At 37.6% G+C, this 7,718-nt stretch overlaps 1 pseudogene; it reads left to right on the forward strand.

Annotated features, from left to right (window-relative positions):
• The first annotated feature begins 1,612 nt into the window (after positions 1-1,612).
• On the forward strand, positions 1,613-2,158 carry LOC129563927 (EP300-interacting inhibitor of differentiation 1-like; annotated as a pseudogene).
• Positions 2,159-7,718: the final 5,560 nt, after the last annotated feature.

Below are 7,718 nucleotides of genomic sequence, written 5' to 3' on the forward strand. Positions count from 1 at the left end.
GATGATTAAGACTCACTAAAGAGGAGAGTGAAAAGGTTGGCTTGAAGCTCAACATTCAGAAAACAAAGATCATGGCATCTGGTCCCATCACTTCATGGGAAATAGATGAACAGTGGAAACAGTGTCAGACTTTATTTTTTGGGCTCCAAAATCACTGCAGATGCTGATTGCAGCCATGAAATTAAAAGACGCTTACTCCTTGGAAGGAAAGTTATGACCAACCTAGATAGTATATTAAAAAGCAGAGACATTACTTTGCCAACCAAGGTCCGTCTAGTCAAGGCTATGGTTTTTCCCGTGGTCATGTATGGATGTGAGAGTTGGACTGTGAAGAAAGCTGAGCATCTTCTCCAGCACCACAGTTCAAAAGCATTAATTCTTCAGCGATCAGCTTTCTTTACAGTCCAGCTCTCACATCCATACATGACCACTGGAAAAACCATAGCCTTGACTAGACGGACCTTTGTTGACAAATAAATGTCTCTGCTTTTTAATGTACTATCTAGGTTGGTCAAAACTTTCCTTCCAAGGAATAAGTGTCTTTTAATTTCATGGCTGCAATCAGCATCCGCAGTGATTTTGGAGCCCCCAAAAATCCCTTGGACTGCAAGGATATCCAACCAGTCCATTCTAAAGGAGATCAATCCTGGGTGTTCATTGGAAGGACTGATGCTAAAGCTAAAACTGCAATACTTTGGCCACCTCATGCGACGAGTTGACTCACTGGAAAAGAGCCTGATGCTGGGAAGGATTGGGGGCGGGAGGAGAAGGGGACGACAGAGAATGAGATGGCTGGATGGCATCACTGACTCGATGGACATGAGTTTGAGTGAACTCCGGGAATTGGTGATGGACAAGGAGGCCTGGTGTGCTGTGATTCATGGGGTCGCAAAGAGTCGGACACGACTGAGCGACTGAACTGAACTGAGTACTAATACTTCCATTCCACAGTTCTAATTAGTGTTGGCACTCATTTGCTTTTTTTTTTTTTTTAATATTCAGGAAACACAGGAATGTGCTAAATGCTATAGAGCAGTCGTCTTAAAACTGTAGCCCGTATCAAGAAGATTTTTCAGTGAATAAGGAAGCAATGATAGTTTCAAGGGAATCCACTGGAAGATCTTAAACATCCATCTGTATTCTTTCATAAATCTGAACTGCTTGAGAATCTGAAAAGAAAATGTCTTTAACCATGGGCCCTTCCCCATCTTTACTAAAGAAATGCGTACTTCTTACCTGTGCACAAAGTCCCATGGTATAAAAATCTCCAAGGCACTACATAAAAGAATAATTCCAAATATTGGTGTAGATGCTAAAAAAGCCAATTATTCTATTAACTGGGCAAAACATAGTTTTGCAAGGCAGATAGCATCTAATTCTTTGAGCAAAATTAAAGGAGAATGTTCAGCTTATAAATCATTAAAATAAATTTTGATAATAGACCATTGTAATTTGTGGCAAACAACTTGAAAGGAGATCAAAGAATTGGGTAACAATGATGAAACTTCCATTCCCATTTCATTACACGAGCAAGATTATAATCATTTATATTTAAAAAAACATAAAGAGGTGGAAAATGAATGCCTTGTGGGGAGTTTGAGCTGCTTGCACTATGTCTGAAATGAACGAGCTGTCCGAGCTCTATGAGGAGAGCAACGACCTGCAGATGGATAAGATGCCTGGAGAGAGCGACCTCCCGCATATGGAGATTGGCGGAGGGAGCCGGAAGCTATCCCCGAACCCCTTCCACGCCAGGGCCCCGCTGGAGGAAGGCTCAATGCAGGAGGCGGCGGCCCAGCCAATGGGGGAGCCACAGGGGCCCTGAGACCTAGCTAGCCGGCCTAGCCCTGGGGAGCAGCCAGGCGAAATCGCGGGCACTGATTTCGAGAGCGATGACTTTCAGGAAGAGAAGCCGCTCAGTGGTGCGGGCTACAGAGTATCAGCGGCCCTTGAAGAAGCCAACAAGAGGTTTCTGAGAACCGCCAGAGCCAGAGAAGCAGCTCTGGATGGCGGGTTTCAGATGCATAATGAGAAGACCCCGTTTGATCAACTGGCTTTTATCAAAGAGCTTCTTTCACTTATGGTTGTCAATCGCCTGACCAAAGAACTCGGCTGTAGTGAGATTATTGATAAAAAGAGAATAGTTAAATGCTGTTAAGAGAGGAGGACACTGCTTGAGGAGAGACCCAGCATTCCACCGTCTTTTGGGTTCATTCCAAGTAGTTCCGTGACAATGAAAAACTTGATTTTTTTTTTTTTTTGCAGAGTAGAATAAAGTAGTGACTGCACAGTTAAGAAAAAGGAAGAAAATTGTTAAAGAAAAGTATCTTAGTAGTGTTGAATCCTATTTTGAAGAATGTCCTGAGGCACTTATGACTTTGGCGTTGTTGTTTATTCAGATTAATTTATTTGCATTTGGGGAAATATCTTTAATGTTTCACTGTAAGGAATGGCTTTGCAAGAATGTTAAGACCAATACAGACTTCCAGTACAAGAGCCCACTGATATTAATGATATGAGAAAAAGTAACTGATTTATCCACCTTAGGACGTGAGATGTCTTTGAGTTATTTGGACTGAAATAATATTGAGAAAACGTTAAAGATTCAACTTGTGATCTATCCAAGCTGTTGTTATCAAAGGGTAAATTTTTGGTGTAAAATAAATCTTCTATCGAGTATTCTTCAGTATCCCAAAGGATAATCAAATCCCAAAAGACGTGTTTGTCATGTGTGCTATATCTTAAAATGTGTTTCCAAGAACAACTGAGATTTTGTACGTGTATCTTGATCATTTTTAAAGTTACTGTAATCTTTAATTCAAGAAAAATCATTGCCTTGAACATTTTTAAAAGTCAAAACTTAAGACACCATTAATAAAGTTTCAAATTTAGACAGTAAAATGTACTTGAAGGTACAAAGAACACAAACTATTTCAAACATCAGTATATAGTAGAGTATTATCTGTTTCACTTGCTCTTTTTTTCATTTAACTTTACAGGCGAAAGACTCTGGTTGAACTTCATAATGTAAAAACCGTTAAGTGAAAATTGTCCAGTAAAATGAAAGCCCTACGTCTAAAAAAAGACACTATGAACAACCCTTAAAAGTTTTTAATCTGCCCAGAAATCCACCTCAGTATCTGAAGTTTCCCTCTGTCTCCTCCTCTAATTAAGTTTGTTTTTTGGTTATGCACCAGCATTCAAGATAATAAAAGTTTCTTTTTCTGTGTAAAAAATAAAGAAAACTGATGCTAAGCCTGTCATACTCTGGCAATAATTAATACTGATCTATAGGCATGTCAACTAATTAAAAAGGTACTATCCGTTTCATTTATATATATTAGATATAAAAGTTTTATAGTTTTAATGAAGACTCATTCCAGATGACTTTTAACCTTATGGATTTAGAGTTTCAGGAAAAAAATTCAAGTATATACATATATACATATAATTCAAAACAGCTTGTGATATAGTACCTTGAGAGGTAAAAGGGAATAGACTTTTAGACAAACAAGGACATCATTGTTCACATTACCGAGGGAAGCTTCATGGAAGTATAGTTCAGTTTTTCAATACAATTCAGTTAATATCTAGGCATATATCATTTAGCACCTACAGTAAGTATCAAGGCACCATTGCTTAGTGCCATGTAAGATTTCAAAAGAAACAAACAAGGTCTCTATCTTCTCAGCATGTATAATTTGGTTAACAAGGATAAGAATGGTAAAGATTTCATTAGTCAGAGGTGAAAGATGATAGTTCACAGGTGGATAGAATAGTATGGACCTGGGGGGAGGGGAAGAGGCAGAAAAAGGCAAGAGCGTAACAAATGAAGAACAAGTCATCCAAAAGCAGGATATGTGACATTTAACCATTTAGAAGTGTTATAAAACTGAAAGGCTTCAAACTGAAACACCTAATCTGTTAGAGCTCTAAAGTACAATGGATATAGTGCTGAAAAACACTAAGTTAAAGCTACAGAAAAAATAAAGCTACAGAATTCTGTTAGAGAGCAAATTTGTATTGAATAAACTAAAATTAGATAAAGATTGGAGAAGGAAATGGCAACCCACTCCAGTGTTCTTGCCTGGAGAATCCCAGGGACGGGGGAGCCTGGTGGGCTTCTGTCTGTGGGGTCACACAGAGTCGGACATGACTGAAGTGACACAGCAGCAGCAGCAGATAAAGATTAAAATTAGTTTTAAAAGTCATTTTTACACAAATAAAAAATGGGCCAATTATAACCAGATTTTTACTGGTTAAGATAATTTATGAAGGGACAGGTAGGTTATGGTACCATAGGTAAGTAGATTATGGAAGACTCCATACCCAAGGCAGTCATAAGCTTCAGGCCATAAATGTGTGTGCATACTGGGGGGAGGCAGGTAAGACAATGAAGGGTGGAAAAAACATTGGGAGGGATAGTTTGCAGCATTGGCAAAGGGTCTAATGTGCTAGAAAATAACCACTTCAAATTAATATTTGGGGAGTGAAATATTCAAGAAGATAACTGAGGGTCAAAGGAATGAAAGTAGAAAGATCTCTCTCATAGACTTTGCATCAAGACAGATTTTTGTTTCAGGAAAGTTATCAGATATTCATAACACTAATTGATTTTCATAAAGAAGTGCATAGGTGAGATCTCTTTGGGAAATGTCTGCTACATTTTTGCTTGGAAAGTAAAGATCTTTGCTAGTGCTCATGGGCTCCTTTATACAAAATTTAATTAACATCTCTTAGAAGGAAGGCTCACTGTGGTCCCCAGCTATTTTGTGAAGCTCCTCACTCAGGTATGCTGTGACAAATTAAACCTGAGCAAATGGTATCTGTCACGTGTTTAGTACCAAAAAGGATAGCAGTCAGAAGAGGAAGGAGATAGGTTTGAGATAGTAAACTAAAAGAGAGAAATAGGAGAATGCCATTGACTAGGAAGATTCTCCGAATACACCTGAATCCTGAGGGCTACATATCTTTTTGCTAACCTGATGACTCTTTTGGATCTGGGGTGGGAGGTTTCAGAATGAAGAAAAAGAGAGTTTTCTAGGTTACCATTTAAATCAATCTTTTGAAATATTATTCCTAGAAAAATTACTATGGCTCTTCTTTCTTTTGAACTTGCAAGCAAATAGGGGGATCCATTTAAGAGACAAAAGAGCTATCACAACTGAATGTAGTACATGAACCTAGAATGGATCCTGAATTAGAAAAAAATGGATATTATTGGGTCAATTGACAAAATAGGAATACAGAAGAGAAAGTATTACCTCAATGTTAAGTTTACTTAACTGTGATTGTTTAAGAGAATATTCTTATTCTTTGGAAACATACACTAAAGTAGCTAGGTTAAGGAGACATGATGTATGTAAGTCATTCTAAAATGGAAAAAGATTATGCACATAGACGAGAAAAAGTGATAAATGAAATGAGGCAAAATATTAACAATAGGCAAATCTGGATAAAGGGTATACAGGTATTCTTTGTATTACTTTTGGCAAAATTTCTATAAACTTGAAATTATTTAAAAGGACTATTCACTTCTCCATCAACAACAGAAAAGTAATATATATTTAGGAATTCAGAGTGACATCAGCAGAAATGATAAAGATCTCAGAAAAATCCCTTCCTTTATCCAACCAATGAGACCACTGGCAAACACTGTTATTAATTAAGATTTTTGGAACTTGGAAAATTAACCAAAGGCTTGCAGCAATCCAGGAAGTGTTATTTAAAAAACTAAAAATAGAGTTACCATGCGATCCTTAAATCCCATTCCTGAGTATATATCCAGAGAAAACTATAATTTGAAAAGAAACATGCACCCCAATGTTCACTGCATCACTGTTTACAATAGCCAAGATATGGAAGCAAACTAAACGTTCATCAATAGATGAACGGGCAAAAATGTGGTGTGTGTGTGTGTGTGTGTGTGTATATATATATACAATCACATACATATACATACACACACACAAACACACACATATATATAATGGAATATTACTCTGCCATAAAGAAGAATGAAATAAGATAATTTGCAGTAACATGGATGATCTAGAGATTATCATACTAAGTGAAGCAAGCCACACATAGAAAGACAAATATCTTTTTTTAATTAAATTTTTCATTTTGTGTTGGAGTATAGCTGATTAACAGTGTTGTGATGTTTCAGGTGGACAGCAAAGGGAGACAAATATGATATTGCTTATCTGTGGAACCTACGAAAAAGATACAAATGAACTTATTTACAAAACAGAAATAGACACACAGGCATGGAAAACAATCTTCTGGCTACCAAAGGGGAAAGAAGGAAGGGATAAATTAGGAGGTTGGGATTAACATATACATAGTACTATATATAAAATAGATAAGCAACAAGGACAGGGAACCAGACTTAATATTTTGTAATAACCTATAAGCGAAAAGAGTCTGAAAAATAATTATATATATATATATGTGTGTGTGTGTGTGTGTGTCACTGTGCTGTATACCTGAAACTAACATAACGTTGTAAATCAACTATACTTCAATTTTTAAAAAAAGAGGTAGAAATGAAAATCCAGCAAACATTTATTCAAGAAAAATGGCTGTATATCAGCAAGGCTGAGATTTGGTAGTTTTTAAAATTTCCCTATTCCCATCCCCATCCCCAGCTCCAAACTCATCTTAAAAACTAAGAGCCCACAATAACAGTGAAAATAAGCAGTCACAGGAGAATGTAGAATGGGACTGGAGCTTTTTCAAAGCTCCATTTTCAGATAATTACCATTATTTGACTTATTGGTTCCCTGGAATATCCCACTCACAAGCCTTGCTTTTACTTAAGCTGACTGAGATCTCTCCCAGTACAAACGTCCTTTTCCCCAGGGGCATTTGTTGAGAAAAATCTGTGGCAGTTGTTTAACATCATAGTTGTCTAAGGCAGTGGATAACGGATGGGGCAAACAATAGGCTAACAAAAAACCTTAAAAGGAAAAGCTGGAGAAATATCTATGGGGGTTTGAACAACTCTGACATATTCCTGGGAATCTCAATGGCCATGTTCATGTGTAGAGCTGTGATCATGCCCAGGGCAATGTGTATGCTTAGGAAATACCTGAGAACGTTCTCAGCTCTCACGTCTGGCTGACCTTGAGTCTCTATACAAGCAGGGAGTGAAAGCTAAAGTAAAGATGTCAACTACCTGTTAAAGTGTTGAAGACAATCCCCCATCATACACAAAGAGCCCCTTAGCAAAGACTGGGAGATTTACTGGTTCCAAGTAGCAACCTAAACATTCATCAATAGATGAATTGATAAAGAAGTGGTGGTATATACATACAATGGAATATTACTCAGTCATAAAAAAGGAATGAAATTGAGTCAGTTATAGTGATGTGGATGAACCTAGAGCCTGTCATACAGAGAGAAGTATGTCAGAAAGAGAAAAACAAATGCTGTATATTAATGCATATATATGGAATCTAGAAAAATGGTACTGATGAACCTATTTGCAGGGGAATAATAGAGACACAGATATAGAGAATGAACTTGTGGACACATGGGGTAAAAAGAGGGTGGGACAAACTGAAAAAGCAGCATTGACATATGGATACTACAATGTGTAAAATAGATAGCTAGTGGGCAGCTGCTGGAAAGCACAGGGAGCTCAGCTCAGGGCTATGTGATGACCAAGACGGGTGGAATGGCAGGGATTGGAAGGAGACTCAAGATACAGAGGA

Source organism: Moschus berezovskii, chromosome X (assembly GCF_049115385.1).
Source record: "Moschus berezovskii isolate FMDL1 chromosome X, NW_MosBer_1.0, whole genome shotgun sequence".
NCBI classification, from domain to species: domain Eukaryota; kingdom Metazoa; phylum Chordata; class Mammalia; order Artiodactyla; family Moschidae; genus Moschus; species Moschus berezovskii.